General features: G+C 38.7%; 1 protein-coding gene across 4 annotated transcripts in view; it reads right to left on the minus strand.

Moving 5' to 3' along the window:
* Positions 1-22,258, minus strand: part of NFIA (nuclear factor I A) — a 388,160-nt gene that overhangs the window by 132,806 nt on the left and 233,096 nt on the right. The gene's annotated exons all lie outside the window — the stretch shown is intronic.

Below are 22,258 nucleotides of genomic sequence, written 5' to 3' on the forward strand. Positions count from 1 at the left end.
ATACAAGACATTTGACAACAGAGCTTTAAATATTAGTTTCATTATGATTAACACATGTGGTGCCTAATCTCATTCTCTGCTCTCCTTGGGGTTTATGTGGGAGGGCACAGTCATTTAGCTAAGCAGATAGATTTTTGGTTTGAATTTCAAGGTTGTGCAAAGCTATGGTACAACAACTAGCTGATTTTTGAAATGGTTAAAAAAAATTCAACCGGAAATATGAAACAAAAGACAATTTACAATAAATAGTTACCTTGGGTGACCTCTAAGACCTTAACAATTGGGATAAAAACAGCATATCTAAGAATCACTAGGGGAGCTGCATTCCATCATAGTTTTTTAAACATTATTCTCTAAAGAAACATTTGATTGGAATTAGTTATCTATTCATTTAACTCAAACAAGATTTAAAGGTGTTCTTTTCTAGAGGCACCATAGGGTGAGTTTTTAAAAAGTCAAAATAGAAAAAGCAAGCCCCAACTCACAAAACAGGAAAACAAATTCTTTTGAGCACAAATAAAAATTCAGATTATTTATACACCCCAAATTTTTTTGTGTGTCTGTTGATTTTTTTGAGAAAAGATAATAAATCAATGGTTCAAAAAGTGATTAATCTTCGAACTTTGTTTCTGCTTCATTTTTGCTGGATGCAATTAATTCCCTTGAAGACACCTGGTATTATGTCGATCACCAACTACTCATTTAATTTTATGATGCATTCAGAAACATAGAACTTATAAATGACAAGGAACACATAATCTATGATATGTAGTTTCCCACTCTACCTCTAAAATTTTCTGATTCTATGACTCTCACACAGGTAGATTCTAGTTGAGAGATCACTCCAAGGTCAGCTTAGTCTTTCCCTGCTTTAAAATCTGGGTCAAAAAATTGTTGGCCGAAGGGATTTTTGAAATAATTGTTCTTTGACATAAGAAACATACCTTGAGAAAATGCAATAAAAGAAAATAGACCAATCTGAATATATAACAATCCATAAACAAAATTTGTTATTAATAAAAGCTAGATTTCATACAATACTGAGGGAAAGCAAATTTACCTGTGGCACTGCATATCTACCAATAAATTTACTAAATGTCATACACATAAACACATGCAAAAACTTGCCATGTTTTGGAGGAGTATAAATGGACCTGCAAGTTACTTGTCTTTTTTAGGTTACACTGGATTTTTGCATAAGAAATTTCTACTGAGATTTTTTTAAATTTCAGTTAACTTTTATATCAAACACATAATCTATGGTATTTGAGATGAAACAGTTCCAAGTTTTAGGATAGACAATAATTGTAAACTGCTTTTTGAAATAAAATGGCAAAATTTTACCATCAAAGTGCTCAAGAAATTTCACCTCTCAAAACCACCCATACCCAAGTATTCAATTGGCTTTGGTAAGCACCTAAGATGCTGTCTCTTAGATTAAGAGAACTGAGAAGTTAAAAAATTAATAAATAAATAAAATTCTCTAATGAGGTCTTGGCAAAAAAGACCACAACATCTCTTTCTTATAGGGAGACCATCAACATTACATTTATCCCACAGATCACAGCAAAGGAAATCTAACCACAATGTACATTAAGGTTGACTTAAAACACATAGAACAATAACAAGGAAATTCATAGATGAATAGGAAAATCTGGGTTGATCTCCAGCTCTTGCTCATCCCTACCTTCTTTACTTGACTTACAGGCTGATACTTGTTTCAGTTCCAATCTTTGAAATTCCTCATTTTAAGGATGAACTAACATGAATTTCTGTATAGCGTGAATGTAAACACAAGGCAATTTAATCCTGCCACCAAAAAAGCAAGCAATATATTTTAAAGGCTAGGGTAATTTAGGTGCAAGGACTTGGGAATTGGGAAGACCCTTGCGTTCATTCATTCAAATTACCACCCTCTCCTGGTTGCCCCCTTTTCTTGTGTCCACCTCTTAAATGTTGGTGTTCTCCAGGGTCTGTGCTCATCTCTCCCTGTATGTGTGTGCAGATGTGTGCGTGTGTGTGGGGGGAGGGAGGGGGTGTATCTATTTCCTAAGTTATTTTATCTACCTCCATGTCATCAACTAGCAGTCTAGACTGTGATATTTGTGAAAACTAAAATAATGTTTTAATTTACCACTGTATACTTAATGCCTGAGACAAAGCACGTTAGTAAGTGAATATTTACTGAATGAGTAGATGAATGAATCTACAGGCCAATGACTCTCAACTCTTTATCATTTACTGAGATCTATCTCCTGGATTCCAAACCCATAAATCTAAGTATTTGTTGGGCATTCCATCCAGATAGTCCACAGGTATTCTTAGAACCAACATGCGCAAAGCCGAATCCATTTTCTACTGCACCCAAAACCCGTTCTTACTCTTTTGAATTCCATATTTCAATGAACCATCGGCCATTCATCTAGTTTTTTGGCATCATCCCTGACTCCTGCCTCTGACAATCACCCACATCCAACCAGTCCCCACTGCTTCTGTGATTCCTGACTCTATGTATGTCTCCATCGCCCTCCTGCGACTGTGGCTCAGGACCTTCCCACTTCACCAGCATGGTGGGAAAGCCTCCTAACTGTGCTGTCTATCATCTCTCTTGGCTTGCTCTCCAATCCCCTCTCCACCCTTTAGCCAGGGCTGTCTGACAGATATGCAAATCTGATGAGTTATTCATTTATTCAATAAATGTCTACGGAGTACCTACTATGTGCCATGCATCATGCTAGGGGCACAAGATACAGTTCCCACCTTCAGGGAGTTTACAGAAACAGCTAAAAACATGTAAAAAATTACGGCAGGGCACTGTGGCTCACACCTGTAATCCCAGCACTTTGGGTAGATCACAAGGTCAGGAGTTCAAGACCAGCTTGGCCAACATAGTGAAACCTGTCTCTACTGAAAATACAAAAACTAGTTGGGCATGGTGGCGAGTGCCTGTAATCCCAGCTACTCAGGAGGCTGAGGCAGGAGAATCACTCGAACCCAGGAGGCAGAGGTTGCAGTGAGCCGAGATCGTGCCACTGTATTCTAGCCTGGGTGACAGAGCAAGACTCTATCTCAAAAAAAAAAAAAAAAAAAAATTACTTTAAAAATGATAGGCCAGGTATGGTGGCTCAGGCCGGGGGCAGTGGCTCCCACCTGTAATCCCAGCACTTTGGGAGGCTGAGGTGGGCAGATCACAAGGTCAGGAAATCAAGACCATCCTGGCTAATACGGTAAAACCCATCTCTACTAAAAATACAAAAAATTAGCTACGCATGGTGGCGCACGCTTGTAATCCCAGCTACTCAGGAGGCTGAGGCAGGAGAATAGCTTGAACCTGGGAGGCGGAGGTTGCAGCGAGCCAAGATCGCGCCACTGCACTCCAGCCTGGGCGACAGAGTGAGACTCCATCTCAAAAAAAAAAAAAAAAAAAAAAGAAAAAAAGAAAAAAATTATAAATGGAGGCTGGGTGCGGTGGCTCATGCCTGTAATCCCAGCACTTTGGAAGGCCAAGGCGGGCAGATCGTTTGAGGTCAGGAGTTCAAGACCAGCCTGGCCAACATGGTGAAACCCTGTCTCTACTAAAAATACAAAAATTAGCCGGCTGTAGTGACGCGTACCTGTAATCCCAGCTATTCAGGAAGCTGAGGCAGGAGAATCGTTTGAACCCAAGAGGCAAAGGTTGCAGTGAGCTGAGATTGCGCCACTGCACTCCAGCCTGGGTGACAGAGCAAGATCTGTCTCAAAAAAAAAAAAAAAAATTATAGGCCGGGTGCGGTGGCTTATGCCTGTAATCCCAGCACTTTGGGAGGCTGAGGCAGGCGAATCACCTGAGGTCGGGAGTTAGAGACCAGCCTGACTAACATAGAGAAATCCTGTCTCTACTAAAAACACAAAATTAGCCGGGCATGGTGGCGCTTGCCTGTAATCCCAGCTACTCGCGAGGGCTGAGGCAGGAGAATCACTTGAACGGGGAAGCGTAGGTTGTGGTGAGCCGAGATCGTGCCATTGCACTCCAGCTTGGGCAATAAGAGCGAAATTCCGTCTCAAAAAAAAAAAAAAAGAAAAAAAAATATATGTAAAATAAATGATATGAAGGAGAAAAATATCAAAAGCTTTAGAAAGGGTGGCCAGGGCAGGTCTTGTTTAAGAGCTGATATCTGAAAGATATGAAGGAGCCAAACAGGAAAAGAAGAAAGAGCTCTTCAGGCAGAGGATTAACATGAGCAAAGGCCCTGAGGCAGGAAAGAGCAAGATGTTGGAGAAACTGAGACAAATCCAATGTGTTCTGAGCCCCCTGCCCTATCAGAAAGTTTACAAGAAATATGCATCCAACAAAGAACTAGTATCCAGAATTGACAAGGAACTCAAATAAATCAACAAGAAAAAAAAAATAATCCCATCAAAAAGTAGGCAAATGATATGATCAGACATTTTTCAAAAGAAGATAGACAAATGGCCAACAAACATGAAAAAATGCCCAACATCACTAATCATCAGGGAAATGCAAATTAGAACTATAATGAGATGCCACCTTACTTCTACAAGAATGGCCATTAATAAAAAGTAAAAAAAAAAAATAGATATTGGCATGGATGTGGTGAAAAGGGTATGCTTATATACTGCTGGTAAGAATAAGTACAATCTCTATGTGAAACAGTATGGAGATTTCTTAAAGAACTCAAAGTAGATCTACCACTTGATCCAGCAATCCCACTACTTGGTACCTACTCAAAGGAAAAGAAGTCAATGTATCAAAAAGACAACTGTATGTGTATGTTTACTGCCACACAAATCACATTTGCAAAGATGTGGAACCAACCTAAATGCCCATTGGCCAAGGAGCAGATAAAGAAAATATGGTATATATATACCATGGAATACTACTCACACATAAAAAAGAACAAAATAACGTATTTTGCAGCAACGTGGATGGAGCCAGAGGCCATTATTCTAAGTGAAGTAACTCAGGAATGGAAAACTAAATACCGTCATGTTCTCACTTACAAGTGGAAGTTAAGCTATGGGTGTGCAAACACATACAGAGTGATATAATGGACCGCAGAGACTCAGGAGGGGGCGGCTGTGTAGGGAGTGAGGGATTACAAAAAGCCTACATATGGGGTACAAGTTACACTACTTGGGTGAGGGATGCACTGAAATCTCAGACTTCACCACTGTACAATTCATCCATGTACCCAAAAATCACTTTTACCCCAAAGGTCACTGAAATGAAATATATATATGTAAATATATATTTTTATATATACTGTAAAACTTTGACAGAACTTCTTATTTCTGTCTCTCTGTCTCATTTTCAGCAATATAGTTTAAACTAAAACTGAGCTGATCTGCACTGGGAAACTATTAAAATGAAAAAATATATAATAAATATATATTTATATATAAGTAGATATATACATGTAAGTAGATATATACATATCATATATATATATATATATTTTTTCTTTTAAAAAGAAAGAATGCTTGCAAGAGCCCCACAGAACGTTCAGAGTACAGTACAAACTCCTTCCCATGGCATGGGACCTAGATACAGCCTCTGTTTATTCTCTCTCACTTCTGGCCCTACCCTTGACCTAAGTGAACTGCAAGCTCCTCACTGCACTGCTTCACTGCCATCCCCTGACACAGCTCCTTCTTCCTGAAACATCTGTTCTTCCTACTCCTAGCTTAACCACCTCCTAAAGTGTCTTTTAGAACTCAGCTTTGTTGTCACCTCTCACAAAAGTCTTCCCTGGCTGCCCCCACCACTGGGGAACACTTTTTTTTCTCCCTTCTGAATACTGACCAGTTATACTCTATATTTCTCACCTGGGACCTGCCGTACTTGATTGTAACTTTGTCTTTTTCTCACATTAGACTGTAAGCCCTCTGAGGATGGGAAGTATCTTCTGTGCTTCTGGCCCTCCAGGTCTTGACACACTGCCTGACGGGGTCAGTGTTCCTGAGATGCCTCAGAGTGAATGAAACTCAAACTGGGCTCACCTATGTCATTTTTCCTCTTGGTAAAATCGTTGGCAGAACTTCTTATTTCTGTCTCTTTCTCTCATTTCCAGCAATATAGTTTAAACTAAAACTGAGTCAGTCTGTACTGGGAAACTATGAAAATGAACCATCCACATATTCCCTCCAAACTAAACAGGATCAGGACAGGACAGGCAATGAAGCTTCTGGTCAGATTGATTCAGGCGTTTCTGATGATAAATGCCTGGGGATTGTCTTATTGTTCCCTTTATGGTTCATATTTTTAAAGTTCAAGTAAAAATAGAGTTAAAGGGCAGTAGCATTGTCCATCATGGCCATAAAGCTCCCTCCACCCAAAAAGGATCTAGTCCAAGCTTAAAAGAAGATCTTGTGTGATCCTGAGAAAGTCACTGCAAAAATAACAATTTCATCCCTTTTCCCTACCAGCAACTTGCCTCCCAAGGCTTACCTTAGTGGAATGTGTGCAATTTAGAAGGTAAAACATACGTGAATGCACTATAATCAGAAAAATAAAGAGTATAATTCTTTGGCAGATTTTTTTTTTTTTTTTTTTTTGAGACAGAGTCTAGCTCTGTCTCCCAGGCTGGAGCGCAGCTGCGCCATTTCGGCTCACTGCAAGCTCCGCCTCTGGGTTTCATGCCATTCTCTTTCATGCCATTCTCCTGCCTCAGCCTCCCAAGTAGCTGGAACCACAGGCGCCTGCCACCACGCCCTGCTAATTTTTTGTATTTTTAGTAGAGATGGGGTTTCACCGTGTTAGCCAGGATGGTCTCGATCTCCTGACCTCATGATCCGCCTGCCTTGGCCTCCCAAAGTGCTGGGATTACAGGCGTGAGCCACCACGCCTAGCCTTCTTTGGCAGGTTTTGATGTAACCATCTCTTCACACAGTATTATCAGACAGCCTTGGCTAGATTATGTTTATAATATGTCCCCATGGAAAGGTCTGTGTAAACACTCCATGTAACTTTAAATGGTGATGAAACTGCTCTTGTTCCTTTACCAATTGCTTGGAAACCCACTGATGAACTTTGTAAGAAGACAGCAATGAGAAATGAAACCTAAGAAATGATGGAAAAAGTGATATTGCTAACACAATTACTAAGCAAACCTGAGTGAATTAATATTTCATTCTCACGAACACAAACCAAATCTTAAAAATGACTTTCAGGGAAATGACACTAATCTGATTGTTCTACTTTACTGCAAAGTAAGAAAAAAGTGGAAAAGAAAATAAAAAGGTGAGTTTAAGTGATTCCAAATTCAGATATTATTAGTATTGAAAGATCCTCCGTCGGAAAGCAGATTAAACACTCCCAAAAGGTCCCAAGATTTACATTTTGAATAGGGCCTCTCAGAAAAAAAGTGCAAAACATGTGCTTTCGTTAAGTATGTCTCAGATAAAAAGCCAGGTTGCATAATGCGCTATCTCTACAATTCTGTACTACTGTTCAGGAGCAATTGTACAGGAGATTGAAATGAGGAGCAGATCCTTTTTCATTTTATATAATATGGCTAAAAAAGTTCATTCACTGAAGTCTTGTTCATTGAATTCCCAATTAGAGCACAGACTTCAATACCTTGGAGTCAGTCATACTCGCAGTGGGGAGAGATTAAACTATATGGGAGAGGTAGAAACATAAAAAGCTAAATTCTTTCATGGGTAGTTAGGAGAAGCAGCTCTCTTTACCTTGATGATATCAGCAGTTATTATGGAAAATGCCATTACATGGGAACCAAATCTCATTTCATGGAGGAACTGAACATCTATCCGCCTTTTAGCAGGCAGGAGAGGAACAAAGTTAAGATTTGAAGAGAGACAGGTAACCCTGAAGAGCTGTTCAGAGGTCAAGGCCAGAGACACCTGGGAACAAACCACACAGGAGGCTGACCACTAAAGAAAGTTTTCAGGTCCAAGAAACGAGTTAATTTTGCATCTGAGAAGGAAAGTTTATATCCAAGATGGTACTTTTGTTTTCTCTGCTGGAATATCAAGGGGCTGTCAGCTCTAAATGATCAAATCTCGTCTGGTTAAGGGATGTAGGCAAACCGCAATACCCCGGTCATTTCATCAAAAAGAACTCATCTCTATTCTAGTCTTCCTTTGGTAAATAGGGTTCCATCCCTAATAACAAGACAGGCCAATGATTACCAGGCTTCTCCATGCTGGTGTGCCTTGGCCACTTGACGGGAAAAGCTCCCTCCTTCTCACGCTGTTTATATTCCAGAAGGATTTTGGACTGCCTGTGCTGTGCAGGTCTGTGCTAGTCCCTGGGGACACTGCTCTCAGGGAACCTACATTCTCATCCTTCTAAAGAAAAGTTTACCTCATCAACCAGACTCCCTCCTTGGAATTTTAATTTCTCCTTCTGTGAATTCCCCACTGGCTTATGAGCCACCTGTGGGAATGTGGCTCGTTAATCTTCCCTCTCACCCCAACACAGAACATTTTAGGTGTGCTCAGGAGACACTGTTCAATTAAGGAGAACTTCTCTGCTTGTCTTACGGCACTTGCCTCTTTCTACCTGACTGGACAGTTATTTGTTTATATGTATTATCTCTGCACTCCTACAACAAACTGGGGAGGGGAGGGTTGGGTCTCATTATCTCACATTGTCCACAGGGCCCAGCATAAGCCTTTATTCTAGGTGTGTAATAAATATTTATTTAGTGATTCAGATGAGTGACTTACGATACTGTTATTTGGTAGTCCTCTAAAGCGTGATGTAAATTTTTGTTAGCTCACCTACAGTGATATTACTTCTGTACTCTTAATTTAGAGTATCTTGGAAAACAGTTTTTCCTTTTGAGCAGTCAGGTGCAGGGATGTTTCTGCTGATCCATTAATGCCAAATTTTAGATTTCTGGTCTGATTTCTGACTGTATAGTGACTATTTAAATTGTTCTGCCACTCACTGGTGACATTTGAGATACGGCTTATTTTTAGAATAATTCCTTATAGTTTAAAGAAATGCAAAAATTCAGATATCTAAAAAAGAACACAGGAGCAATAAAAGTACATATATATTCTGTTTGTGAGATTAACCTTTATGATAGTGGAGAAAAATTCACTTGGTAGTGTGCTTATGGTAAACATTAAAAGGTTGACATATGGTGTTGGACTGACAGTAAGGCTGAAACACTTCTATATCTAGAAAGTTGTGCCTGAGAATTTGCAAAATGCAGAAATGTTTGTCAGCTAATAATATGGATGAGGTGTTTTGAGATTCTCAGATGAATACACGGATTGCTTTAAATACATCTGTAACATGGTTATGATTGTCATTTTGGTTTATCATGACACATTAAGAAATTGTCACCATTATGGAAATAATGTACTCTTAGACCAAAAGAAGAATGAGGCAAAAAGAGGTTTGAGAAGTATGTGTCATGGGACTTACACACTGTTGGCCTTCTTCTGTGGCTCCAAATTTCCCTGTGCCGATCATTTACTGTTACTCAATACAAACACCTAATCTGTGTTTTTTTGTTTGTTTTTGCCATCATTGCTCACTCAATGATTTCTGCCATAGCCATAGAGACAGAGTCAATATTTAATTTACTGCTTCCATTCAATAAATGTTTACTTCATGTCTATTACATGGCAACCACAATCCTAGGACCTGGGATGCAACAGGTAATAACACAAGGTCCTTACTCTTGGGGGCTTATGTCCCCAGTCAAGGCAGATATTTACACCAAGATTTTCAGTAATGTATTTATATAAAATTCATGTTTTTGTAATACCTTTCTAGGAGAACATTAGAAACTAATAAAGACTACTGCAATATCTTCCTGTGATGAGTCTGCTGTTTGTTACACATATACGTGGTTGATAGCCAGAAAGCACACTTTCCAGACTGCCTTACAGTTAGGAGTGGCCACAACCAGAAAGTGAACACAAGTGATACAATCAGCTTCTACCCCCACGTACCTGAAAGGAAATTCTTGCCCTGAACATTGTCTCTACCCCTTTTTATGAGCGAGAACACTTTCTACCATGCAGGCACACACCCGTGGAATAGCAGAGCAGTAAGACAGAAGGAACCTGGGACCCTGAATGATTCTGTGGAGTAGAACCATCCTGCCAACTTAGGTTGCTCATCTGGGAATATTAACAGAAAGAAAAATAGATTTCAATATACATTAACTACTATATGTTTTTGCGTTTTATTGGTTGCTTTGTTATAGTAGCTAAGTACTTACCCTAACCCACATATCTACTAACTTATCCCTTTTGAATCTAACGTGTCACAACTTAGCAGCCCTCAGGCCAATTCCAGTCTACAAACATATTTTGCTAGTACAGTATGTATTATTAATCTGCATAGGAATGCTTTTAAACTAGACATGAGAAGTTAAGTGACTTGCTTAACGTCACACAGATAGTGGCAGAATTAGGATTAGAACACAGGTATATTTACCACTCTTTATATAATGAATTTTATCCCATTTTAATCCATGATTTTTAGCATCAGAGACTTAATTACCCAGTCTAATCCAAAGGCCTTGTCACATCTTTTCACCAATTCCTGCAGTTAATAAAGGAAGGGTAGCATTTAATTAAACTAAATGTGATTGCCGAATGACTTCATAGAAAGAAAGTTTATGAGTTTTAAGTTCCAAGTGATTGAGCAATTAAAGGACTATGTCTATTAGATATCAAAATATCTAAAAATAAAAGTGAAAAAAGATTTTTACCTATTTGTATCTTTGCAAATATCAGATCCATGGCATCACGCAATGAACTGGATATGGAAGGGACCTTAAAGTTCATCTAGTAGTGGAGTAATAATCGTCATGTTGCAACAAAAAAATTGTGGTTAATAAAAAATGAGGGGTTAAAAAATCATATTTCCCTGAATATGTCTACCTTCCTATAACTTGTAATTTACCTAGATTTTGTCCTCTGGTATAGGCAGAACAAATGTTGGCTCTCTTTATTTCTACTATCCTTCAAATATCTGAAGACATCTCCTCAACCTAATTTTCTCTCTTCCAGGCTAAATATCCCTCCCTCCCTCCTTCCTTCCTTCCTTCCTTCCCTTTTCCTTCCTTCCTCCCTCCCTTTCTCTCTCTCTCTCTCTCTCTTTCTTGTCATGTCAACAAATTATTTTCCCCATTTCCCCTAAACATTTAGAATTATGCATTTATTAGTCTTAAAAGCTGAAACAGTTGTTTTGCAAGCGGACTCAACTGAAAATTTAGACTTGTACAAGAACAGAGAAACAAAAATAATCTTTAGGGATTATTTTTAAAATTTAAACACTTACTTTAGCACCATTTTAAAAAACAGACAATTTTGCATCATATTAGAAAAGCTAAGGTCTTCTGTAATTAGCATAGTATCAGTATTTTATAAGCTTAATATTTTAAAATTAATTTTATGGTTTTAATGCACTATAAATTAACATTTTTTAATTAACCCGGTTTTGAATTAAAGAGGTTTTTTAAAAAGCAAACTTATTGTTTTTATGTTCTGCATCAAAGTTTCCTCTAAACTTGGACAGTAACAACTGGTAATTTGCAAATGGATCAAGCTATTTGTAATAGCTTTAGTTTCTGCTTATGAACTTTTACATATACTAGGGAAAAAACAGGGAAATGTATTCCCTGAATACATCAGAAACTGATTATCTTAAGTGAAACAGACATGAAACTGGATCACCTGAGGGCTACCCTGGTTCATGGATGTTAAACAGCAAAAAATCATAATGGCCCATCTCCCTTTTCTTCCTTTTTAGGTTTTATACACAGGGCTGTGAGACAGACCACTTACAGAGAATCCTGCTTGCTAAACCACCTGAGGACACATGCAATGATAATGAAAGTAGATAGCCAGGGGCCATGTGCTAATTTTAAGATACTCAACACTGATTTTGGTTCACCAAGCATGGAAAGAAAATCCTGGATGGAGTGAAGCAATAATATTTTTTAAAAATCCTTACAATTACTTTTCTAAGTCTCCAAATATTAAATGTACTACTATATACATCTCCAAATATAAAATAAAACTAGCTAATGTTTAGAACCACAAAATGCAAAGAGCTTTCATCTTTTCAAAAGTCATTTTTTGTGTAATTCTTGCTCATTTACCCAGTAATTAGTTATCGATGTCAAAATTCACCGTGTTTATTAAATTCTGGAACCTGTATTATTCACTTCTGCAGATACTATGGCAGGCCACAATCATGTGGGTCACAATACTTTGAAGTTTGCTGGCCTAGCACAAAGTATTTTAGAAGTACCAGAAAATTCTTTGTGAAATGTAACAGAATGAATTAGACTGTTCAGGCCATGTCGTGTTAGCACAATGGAGGAACACTTTTAAGACTTTAAAGTCATGTAATGCAATTCTAGGCTGGATTTTTCTTGTTCAAAAAAAAAAAAGTAGAATGGGAGTGATTGGAAGAGAAAAGGGCCAATATTTGACAACAGAAATCAGCATAACCTTTTAACTGCAGCAGCCATGGGTGACTGCCCTTTGACCTTGGAAGATTATGTGGGATTTCAATGACAACAGCTGGAAGTGAGCATGTGTGAATAGAGAACACAGATCTGAGGCCTGGTATAAAAGACTGCACAATCTCTGCCCAGATCAGAGTGCTGATTAGAAATTGTTTCCTGGTCCTGGCTTAATAGAGTGTGATCATGAAAGTTGGTGTGTGTGTGTGTGTGTGTGTGTGTGTTTAATTCTTCCAGGAAGAAATCATTGGTGGATTTCTTCCATATCCATTCTACTTCTTCAGCCCCTTCAAATCTTCAGGATTTTCATATAAAACAGGCTCCTCTTTCTTCGAATAAAACCTTCGCTCCTTTTTGTAGACAAAATATCTTTAAGTTATAGAGTTCTCTCCTTGAGTTTTAAAATAACCTCTACTGGGGCATTTCACATAGGTTATCATTATTTTTTGTTTAAGGATCTGTCACTCGCAAACAGACAGACAGACACACATACAGCTTGAATAAGGACTCAGTTAAAGTGGGGATCTTACTTCTCTCATCTTTCTGATTCTACCATTTGTACAATGTATGACATATGGTGGGTACTCAGTATATCTATGATGAATGAACACAGAAATGAAACATCTATTCTTAAATAGTTTTTTCCTTTTATTCTTGAGATGTAATGGAAGATTCCTGCTACTACACAAACATATGTATAATTTCATCTTTTTTTCAACCGGCTTCATATATATTTTAGCAATTTTTTAGTGAAGTCTTTAGGTGTAGTTTGCCAAACATAAACACAAGAGAAAGATTAGTAATTACTTCCTTTCCAAGGCAAGGTAACTTAATCCAGTAGATACAGGCTACCTGGTGAATGTGGTAATTTCCATGCATAAAATCCTCAAGGAATTATATTCACTGGGCTGAAGTACACGTACACTGACACAGATGCACTCTCAGATTCCTACACAGGACTCCATACTTGCTGACACTGCTCTGAAACCACCAGAATGATGCCATATGATTACTGAAAGGGCACTGGGTTATGACTCATTTACGTTGTTTTGGTTTTACCATACACTCTATCTTACCTTCCATTACTCTGGATTTTGCTAACTCTTTTAGCTCTGGATTTTGCTAACTACTCTAGTTTCTATATCAAATTAGCTTCGGTAGAAGGTGGCCTTTCCTCTATGCAAATACCTTGAGTCGAGCAAAAAGCAACCTGGCTGAACAATAAAGGACAAGGAGAAGAAACTGGCGAAACTGTCTTCCAAATCAGACATGGGTCATCTGCCTCCATCCTTCTATAGCAACTCTAGATGTTATTCCAAACAAGCCACAGGACAGATTGTTTTTTCAGAACAGACCAAATCCATTTGCTGTTTCAAAATTCTATAAACAAAGTATTAAGGAATTCAATTCCCAGAGCAACTATATGGGTGTTGGCTTCAGTTTCATGGGAGCGTCTGCCAAGCTCACATATTTGTAGAACTATTGGTTTAGAGTGTCCTTTGCAGCTCAGAGCAGGAGGGACCATTGCTTGTGATCTCAATTCACTTTAAGGACTGGGTCTTGCTGGTGACAGGTATACATGATAAATGTTCCAGAAGGCTGACCTAATTTCCGTTGAAGTGAGTGTTTTGCTAAGAACATTCCCTCAAAGTGTCAGCTTGCAACCACGGATTCCAACATGCCGGGGTCCATTCTCCTCAGCGACTTATTACCATTGCTTGTAAAACTTCCCTTAAAATGAAGTTAATTTCGACTTATTTATCCACCTTCTCCAGACTTAGTTTTGAACTTAGTAAGTTATATATCTAATGTAAAATATGTAATTATCAAACATAGTAAGTTTCATAGTTTTTAGTTGTTTGTGATCTGAAAAAAACAAATACTCAGGGCTAAATATGAATCAGGGTGAATTTGCAATGTACTTGTCTTTTCTCTTGTAAAGGGATCTATACGGCAAAATGTTCATTCATCTTTCAAAAATCATATTTCCAAGATATTATTTATTTACAATAAAGTAGGAGGGGCAGTATTACAGAAATTATAATTCCAAAATCCTAAGCCTCAATTTCTGCATCTGTAAAATGACACTAATGATTATACTTACTTCATAAGTTTGTCATTAGGAATAATGAAATAGTACACTTAAAATGCTTAGCAAAGAACCTAGAACACAGAATGTGTTCAAAAAATGATAACTGTTATAAATAACAAACATAATCTTTATATCTTAGATCTTCAATCATACAGGGAATTTTTAATAGAAAAAAATTAAGAAATAACCACACTCTTTTCACATGGAATGTTAAATAATGCAAGTATTCTTATAAAAGTTGTCTATAAAAATCAAAATGTAGATAATGTAATTTTATTTAAGTGAATTTTTGAGTAAAAAAATTATTTTCTAAAGCTAGTAACAAATTATTAAAAATAAATTCTCTAGAATTTTTTGATTTTTCTACAAAAAGTGAGAAATAACAGTACTTAGTCTCTAAGCTATTTTAAATGTTAGAAATCTAATTCCTAAATATAATCATATTAGTATATATATTTATGTATGTTTATGAAAATAATTGTTTATAATTCCTCAAATATTTTCAAATATAAATCACCATCTCTTCTTTAAATACATATTGAATATCTACAGGGGCCAAGCATTATTCTAGACATAAGGATACAAATTTTGGTCTTATATTTTTGGGATGATGACTACTAATACTCTAGAAATGGACCTTAGGTCAATCTTACTTGCAGGAGATCAAGTTTTATCTACTTTTTCATAAATGATGTACAGAAGTATATAGAGAAAGAATTAAAAATGGCTTCCTTTTTCCAGTTTCACTTTATTTTTTAAAAGACTTTCGTTTGCTGAAAATTCCTGTTGATAACTAAATATGCCATGCTGCCTGCTCTAGGAAACTGAATTTAATTTATTTAATTTAGAAATCTAATTTTATTTTTCAGTATTTTTTTGAAAAAAGTTATTTAAATTTTTTTAGATGTGAAAGTACTTCAGATGGTATAAAAAGGCATATAAAATAAGCAATTAATATTAACACTAAATGCAGAAATAACTTTTTAAAATAAACTACCCTCTAGTGCAGAGCCTCCACACTTTAGCTCCTTCCGTCAATACAAATGGAGAATCATCAGAAAGCATCATTAAAGAAAGGGTCTTGATTCCTTATAGCTTTAAATCAATGCTAAAAGAATTTGGCCTTTTAGGCAGGAGAATGATCGACACATTTCACTTGACTGACTTTGATCATTGAAGCACTTTATGATCCAGGCCATTTCCTTGATTTTAGGGAACGGAACCTTTGACTCACAGAACGTGTTGAGGACATCTCAGACTCAGCTCCAAGTAAGAGCGCTCTCGTTCTTCTCGGAACCACTACAGTGTTTCTCATCAGGGTTATCAGCATTTGGAGGGGAATCAGTTCCAGTGTTCAGAACTGCCCTGTCCCCTCAGGATGCTCAGCATCGCTGGCCTGCACCACTGAATGCCAGCAACATCCCCTCCTTGTGAGCACCAAAAATGCCCTCACACATTTTTGAATACCCTTAAGGAGAGCCATATGGTCCCTGGGGGAAAATACCCTCTAGTGTATAAACACTGCCTTAAGACCTCAGCAGGTATTTAGTACTATGTGATCTTGCCACTGTTGAGCTGTCTGACTTATATTCTCTGTAATTAGAATATAAACTCTTATAAGGTCAGGGACTGATTATTACAATTCTTTTGAAATGCCCCTTCTTCCTCAGCCATACCCTCTACTCCTCACCCTTACCCAAGTATCTAACTCAGATTTTATAGTGAGAACTTGATTTTAAAAACTGTTATATCTAAACTACTATCTTTGGTTGAGGGGGGTTGGGAGGAGACTCTCAGACATGTGGTCTATAAATATAAACTCGACAATTTGGACTTTCTGGAAGAATCTTGATTTTGAAGATTGGCTTATCAGTCCGTATGTGGACGAGAGAGCACATTGGCCAAGCCTCCCTGATCTCCTTTTGTTGTTGCTGAGAAGGTGTGTTCACTGCACTAAAGCTCTCAGGAACATTCAGACAGCATCTTATTTGTTCACGACAGCATCATTGTACCTAAAAGTCCACAGACTCTATGGAAATATGAAATAACATGTAAAAATTGAAAATAAATATGCATTCTGTTCTCTGCTCTCAACTCAAGGATGCAGGTGAACTAAAAAGACACAGCACCAAAATGACCCGTCCTTATTGCTAAAACCAAATGAACACAACCCTGAAAATATACAGGAAACAAAATTAAGCAACAACAGGCTACATAATGTCAACCAACCATGAATTCCAATGAGTGCCTTTGTTTCAATTGCTTGTTCAGAAGTAGGGCAGCTCCTCTAGCTCTAATTTTTTCCCTCTAATCATTCTGATATTTTATTGAATATCTGTCATTTTTACAAAATTAAGAGCCAAGGGCCGCTACCCAGTACCAGGTTGCATGGAAGTCCTTCTGCTTTGCGATTACCAAAGAATACTCCCTTAGTTAAACTCCTACCTCTAACATTAGAAAATCGATCAAATCTCCCAAGGTTGCAGCGTAGTCACAGACCAGATGCAAAGTCCCATGTATATGCATGTATACACAAACATATATGTATGCGAGTTCAATTTCATTTACTCCCTCGAAAACCCACACAGAGAAAAGCACTTTCTTGTCAGATGTTAACTGTCAGGGGCACTTGAAATATTTTTCACTACCGTAGGCATTTCTGACCCTCAGTGTCACCATTAGCAACAATGCCATGAGGGACATGATTTGTAGCTAATTTGAACATGGAGCCCTTCTGGCCACAGCTGGTGAAGCCAATAGCATTCTGCTCTATTATACAGTAAATCGTTAGAAAAAGAGTCAGTAAGCTCAATGGCTAATTTCTGATGTTCCAACTACCATTAAAAGGGTTAGAGAGAAGCTAAATGTAGTGTTTTTTTGTTTCAGGTGCTTTAATTATAAACCTAAAATGTTTCTCTACAGCCTGATTTATTCATTCAACAAATATCTATTGATGCCAACCTATCAACAAATACGAACAGTGAACTCAGAACATATATCAAAATATTTCGTGTCATCAAGGGCTCACAGATTAGTCAAAACTTCTTTCAAAGAAGAGCTAGTGGGGAAGGCTTGATTCACACCAGGAAGATCCAGTTCAAATGTCACCACCTTCTGGTATCATTTCTGTATCCTTAGAGCATCACAGGTCGCTGCAATGTAGGCCTCAATAAATACTGATGACTGCTTGAGAGGAGATGAAAGTGCAAGTCAAATTTATGGGGGGCAACAAGGATAACCCTATGGATAGGAAGTCAAGTGTATATGTTGGAGGCAGAGTATAAAGTGAGTACTATTGTCAGACAGAGGTTTGAAGAGATGATAGAGCCAAAATTTGGAAGGTTTCAAGTAATTTTGAGAGTATTCTGTAAGTAATAATCAGGTGGAATCATAATTTAGTGCATTATCATTATTAGAGGAACATTTTTCTTATAGCTTATTATTTACTTTTATAAGTCAGACATGGGTTTCACTCAATTACTAGCTTTGTGACCTTAAGCAAGTTAATTAAACTTTCAATAATTTACCCAAGAAACCTTTGTTGAATATCTTCTCTGCTTCAGGTACTACGGTAGGCATTAGAGTGTACATCTTTGACCTTCAGGTCCTTGCAGTCCAGTAGGGGAGGCAGGCCAACAGAGGAACCATTACAATACAATGTGGTAAGGGCTCTGGTAGTGGAAGCAGGCTCTGAGGGCACAGAGGGGGGCATTAAACTAGTGAAAGGGTTAGGGAAGGCCTTGCGGAAGCAGTGATGGCCTATACAAGTCATCAAAGACCAGCAGGATTAGTGACGTGAAGTGCAGGAAAGTGACACAGTTTTTTTGTGGTTGTAAGAATAACAATAACAATAAAGTGATACAAGCTAATATTTACTGAGTGCTCACTGCATGCCAGATATTCTCCTCAGCTTTGCCATGTGTTATTTCCTGTAATTTTCAAAGTGTTATGAGGTAGGTGCTATTACATATTATAATTTCATTTTACAGATAAAGCACAGTCTAAGGTCACACAGACAGTAACTGAAGCAATGTAATTAACTAAGGCACTGTTCCCTAACTGCACGAGTAAGAACACCTACTCCAGAGGCCGAAGCACTTAGAACAGGTTTGGAAGATGATGACGGATTATAACCATTATTGTAATCAATGTGTACATACAAATTCCTGATGTACACATCTAAGTACCATAGATTTTTTTTTCTCACCAAATGATGGACTCAGTAGATTTTACCCAAACCAAAACTCCAGCTTTACAGTCCAGGGAAAGTGTCTGATAGAGTGTGGATGTTGCTCCCTCTAAATCTCATGTTGAACTGTAATCCCCAATATTGGAAGTGGGGCCTGGTGGGAGGTGATTGAATCATGGGGGCAGATTTCTCATGAATGAAACAGTGCCATATTCTTGGTGTTGTCCTCAGGATAGTGAGTTCTTGCAATATCTGGTTGTAAAGTGTGTGTCACCTCCCCAACCCCTTCTCTTTCTTGCTCCGGCTCCTGCCATGTGACCTGTTTGCTCCTGCGTCACCCTCTGCCATGAGTGAAAGCTCCCTGAGGCCTTCCCAGAAGCCCAGCAGATGCCTGCAGCATGCTCCCTGTACAGCCCACAGACCAGTGAGCCAATTAAACCTTTTTTCTTTATAAATTACCCAGCCTCAGATATTCCTTTATAGTTAAGCAAGAATGGTCTAATAGTGTGGTTCATCAAACAACCTGGTGGGAAGGTTGTTTCTTCCTTATCAGTACCACTGAAGCCATTCTCTCTGAATACAATTTGTCACGACTAACACACTTCCCCTCTACTTTTTCCCCCTGGGCTCTATCCTTGCCCTACTACTATCCTTGACTTGGCCTATCCTTGCCTACTACTTAATTTACTATATTTCTGTTCATATGTGCAAGGATAAAGCTACACCAAATTAATAGTAAAAGGTGGGAAAGAACAAATTAAAAGTAATACAAATTAAAAGTAAAAAAATTAAAAGTAATATAAATTAAAAGTAAAAATACAAATTAAAAGTAAAAGGTGTGGGACAGAATTACTAAAAAGTATTTTTTTGTTTTTGTTTGATTTTTTTTTAACATCTAATGAGATTCTGAATAGAATAACCCTTATTGTAAAGAAGTCCTAATTTGAAGTTGAGCATGGTGGCTCACACCTGTAATCCCAGCACTTTGGAAGGCTGAGGCAGGAGGATCACTTGAGCCCAGGAGTTTGAGACCAGCCTGAGCAATATAACAAACCCCATCTCTAAAAAAATAAAAATAAAAAAAAATACAAACAATTAGCTGGGCATGGTGGCATGCACCTGTAGTCCCAGCTACTCAGAAGGATCACCTGAGCCTGGGAAGTTGAGGCTGCAGTGAGCCATGATCGTGCCACTTCACTCCAGCCTGGGTGACCACGTTGTCTAACCCTGTCTCAAAAAAAAAAAAAAAGTCTTAATTTGAATTTTTTTCCAAGTCACAACACTGGGGAGAAGGTCAGCAGTGAATTATAGAATGTCACTAAAAACCACAATTTAGGAGCTCACGTGGTTTTACCAATCATGTTAGATAATACAGAATTCTAATAAAGAAAAACCCTGGAGCAATGTTGTTATCTGTGTTTTTACCTGAGGGCCCCTTGGGCATGTGGACACTGCACTTACAAAGGTTTCACATGGACAAAACATGAGGGAGAGTACAAATCTCCTGCTTGGCAATGGTTTACCTCCATGAACTCTACTTCCCACACCCAAAGAGCAGGCCAACTGTGCTGCAACTGTGCACTCACAAGTCTACATAGGCAGGCTTATCATTACAGGCATATAAGCTTGCCTGTGATATAGAGTGCAGGTGTTACTGCACAGAATAGCTAACATATGGCTCCCCACACTTTGGTGGCAGCCAACCCCGATGAAATAACACAGTCTCCAGCACAGTTCCCAGTAAAGGCCACGGGAGAGGAATGCAATGGGCACCATTTCCTAATACTCCTGATGTTATTTCTAGGAGCCTATGACTGCAAAGGTGATTCCAAAGGGCTCTTCACCACTGGTGGAGGTGCTTCAAGCCTCCAAAGGGTGGGTGGATTATTTTATAATACTGAAATTCTTAAGAGCTTACAGAATACTCAAACATTAACGGTTAAGACTATACAGCCCAATAATTTGAAGATCATTCCATAATGTGTTTACTAAATGGATTAGTGAATTATTGGTGCCACAACATATAGAAATTTTGTTTATTAAATGGAATTCAATATGTTAGTTCTTCTTTTATCTTAATTTGATGATTGTCAGTTGGGGTGATTTGCCCCCAGGTGACATTTGGCAATGTCTGGATACATTTTTGGTTGTTACTACTGGGGAATGCTCCTGCCATTTGGTGAGTAGAGACCATGGGTGCTGCTAACATCCTACAATGCACAGGACAGTGACCCACACATAGGACAATGCACGTGACAGAACACCGAAGTATCCTGCCCAAAATGTCAATGGTGCTGAGGCTGAGAAACCTTGACCTTATTTTTACTGAACTCCCTACAGTAGGTTTTTTTTGTTTTGTTTTGTTTTGTTTGAGACGGAGTTTCGCTTTTGTTGCCCAGGCTGGAGTGCAATGTCGTGATCTCGGGCTCACCGCAACCTCCACCTCCCGGGTTCAAGCGATTCTCCTGCCTCAGCCTCTCGAGTAGCTGGGACTATAGGCATGTGCCACCACACCCGGATAATTTTGTATTTTTAGTAGAGATGGGGTTTCTCCATGTTGGTCAGGCTGGTCTCGAACTTCCGACCTCAGCTGATCTGCCTGCCTTGGCCTCCCAAAGTGTTGGGATTATAGGCGTGAGCCACTGCACCTGGCCTACAGTGTGTGTTTTTTTAAAATTACTTTCAGAAAATGCGATGCAATACTAACTAAATACCTACTATTCATTAGTTCATTTCCCTAAAACACACCAAGGGCCTACTATGTTCCAGGACTGTGTCAGTACTGGGGATACAGAGATAAAGACTGGGACCTGCTCATCAGGAGCTTGCACAGGTGAGTAAGAGTGGAAAGAACACACAGTGGGCTCACCACCCAAGTGGAGTCACATGTGTACCAGGGGCAACAAAAGCGCAGAGCAAGTGGCATCTAAGTAAGGCCTCTCAGAGAGGATATACAGGAAATTCAGAGGAAGGAAGGAAGGAAGGGAAAGAGGGAGAAGCAGGAGGAGGGGATGAGAGGGGAGGGGAAGGAGGAAGAAAGGAAAAGAGAAAAGAAAGAAGGCAAATGGCACGTTTGGTTTGTGATGGCTGGAGCTGGGACTTCTGGGAACACTGATGAGGCTGAAGAACCAGGCAGGCCTTTCTTAACTGGGACATGACTGGCATTTGGGGAAAGTTAATTCTTTCTTAGGCAGGTCTATCCAGAGCATTACGAGACATTTAAGATCCCTCACTGCCCTCTTCCTTTTCCCCCCATACACTAAATGGCAGAAGGTGCTTCTTCCCCAGGCATTTTGACAAGCGAGGGAGAGCCTCTACTTGTCCAAGTACCCCATAAGCACCAGCATCGCCTCCTCACTGGAGCTTGGGTAAAGTGCTGAAGAGTTCCTGAAGAGTAGTAAGCTTCCAGTAATGTGATCAGATGGAAGATAACATGGCAGTTCTCACTGGGAAGAGAGTTGAGCCCCTTTATCTCCAGTGGTCTTTTCCTACTGCTGTGTCTTATCCTTGTTG

This window comes from Gorilla gorilla, chromosome 1 (assembly GCF_029281585.2).
Source record: "Gorilla gorilla gorilla isolate KB3781 chromosome 1, NHGRI_mGorGor1-v2.1_pri, whole genome shotgun sequence".
NCBI lineage: Eukaryota > Metazoa > Chordata > Mammalia > Primates > Hominidae > Gorilla > Gorilla gorilla.